We start from the raw sequence: 2,299 nt of genomic DNA on the forward strand, positions 1-2,299 counted from the left end.
AAAAAAAAAAAAAAAAAAAAAAGAGAAATAACAATAGAATTCTCAGCTCCCAACTGACAGAATGAACCTCCTCTTGGCCAAGGAGGCCCCAGAGAAACTGAAGCTGAGTTTCTGGCCATGATGGGATGGAGGGGTCAGTCACACCTCATTATCCCTTCACCCTCAATGATCACCATCAGTCTTTCTAAGGGCCAAACAGAAACCAGCCCTTTCAAAAGACTCCACACTGATAATGTAGATAACTAGCTTATTTTCCCAGGTAAAGACAAGATGAGATTAATCATTCCTTCATCCCTCCCTGAGATTTCTCCTTCCTCCATTCTGTTTTTCTTCAAACATTCACCTTATCTTATGTAAAATGTAAAATTGTGGGGCTCTAACTGAAGTCTCTCATAACTATGTAATTATTTACCTCATTGCACCCCCCTCCCTTTTAAGGAAAATGTGGAACTGCTAAACCTCTTGAGAACCTCTCCGGAAAACACAGCCCCAGATGTGTCCGTGACTCACGTTTTTCCTGGGTGCACCCTCCAGCTGGTTCCATAAACCTTGATTGATTGAGACACCTGCCTCCATCACTCATTTTGGTTATGGGAAAAAACAATTAAGGAAAAGGAAGCAGAACTTGAAGATCTGGGAAAAATCTCAGCCTATCCATATAGCAAAAAATGAGAAAGCTTGTTCTGAAGAGAACGCTGAGGATGTGTTTGAACAAGCATGTGGTGAAGAGATCTCGAGGCTCATGCCTGTAATCCCGGCACTTTGGGGTCTCTTGAGCCCATGAGTTCAAGACCCGCCTAGGCAATATAGCGAGACCCTGTCCCTATAAAAAAATGTAAAATAAATAAATAAATAGATAAATAATAGAGATCAATGAGTAAAACTCATGGACTTCATCAGCTATCTTGGCAGAACCTAGGAATGGAATTATACCAGTGAAGACACTGCCAGTTTGAACTAAAGGGGGTAGAGAAAGCAGGACAGAATGAAAAATAACACTCAACCTTCTGGAAGTCTTCAGGACCAAACCACAGAGCTCAGCTGCGAATGTGTGCTAAGAATGAACCAGAAGGTGATTAAGGGATCATCAGGGGTGCCACTGCCACCATAGGTCCTGAACCAAAGTGTTTCTTTCCTCTTCTGTTTTCAAGGGCAGGGCTGTGTCTCTGGTTTCAGCCAGGACAATCCCATCCAGTGTCTCAGGGGCGGGCTGCCCTCTGAAGAAAGCCGTGTGGACAGGGCAGCTCGAGAGAGCCAAGGAGGTGATGCTGCCACCCCAGTGGGCCTTTAGGGCAAGCATCAAACCAAAGAAGCTTATTCTCAAGTCTTGAGATCTAATGGCATTTGCCTTGCTAGGTTTTGCACTTGCTTGAAAGCCGACACCCCTTTCCTCCTTATTTTTCCCTTTTGGTATAGCAATGTCTATCTTATCCCTGTCCCGCCATTGTGTTTTGGAACCACGTGTCTTGTGTGGGTTCATAGATTTACAGATAGAGAGCAGTTTGCCTTGGGATAAATCATACCTTGAGTCTCATTCATACCTGATTTAAATGATATTTAAATGAGACTTCAGGCGAGTTGATGGTGTTGTAAGTTAAGACTTTGGAGGCTGTGGGAGTGGAGGTAATATATTTTGCATGCAAGAAGGACATACATTTTGGGGGCGCCAGGGGTGCAATGCTGTGGACAGCTGTGTCCCTCCAAAATTCACATGTTGAAGCTCTAACCCTCAGTGTGACTGTACTTGGAGATAAGGCCATCAGCAGGTAATTAAGGCTAAACAAGGTCATAAGGGTTTGACCTCATTTGATAAGACTGTGGCCTTTTAAGAAGAGGCAGATCTGCCTCTCCCTTTTTCTCTCCCTCTCTTCCCCTCCTTCCTGCCTTTTCCCTTCCCTCTACTGTGTGAAGACACAGCAAAAAAGTCATCTGTAAGTCAGGAAGAGAGCTCTCACCAGGAACTGAATTGTCTTGTACCCTGATCTTGGACTTCTCAGTCTCTAGGCCTTTGAGAAATATGTTTCTGTTATTTAACCCATCTCGTCTGTGGCGTTTTCTTATGGCAGGCTGAGTGAAGACAGGGAGGATGGTGGAACATCTGATGATGGCAGTATCCTCAAACCCACCTTGTCCCAAACATCCCTTGAAGGTCCCAGAAACATTCCAGAGTGGGAAGTCCTGTCTTAGTGTTCAAAGTATCAGTAGGTGTTACCCCAGCCCAATCCCCGAAACTGGAATCATTCCACTTGGTGCCATCCTGAAGTGTCTGTAACAAAAATCCCACACACTGGACTCTTTT

Source organism: Cebus imitator, unplaced genomic scaffold, assembly GCF_001604975.1.
Source record: "Cebus imitator isolate Cc_AM_T3 unplaced genomic scaffold, Cebus_imitator-1.0 Scaffold237, whole genome shotgun sequence".
NCBI classification, from domain to species: Eukaryota; Metazoa; Chordata; class Mammalia; order Primates; family Cebidae; genus Cebus; species Cebus imitator.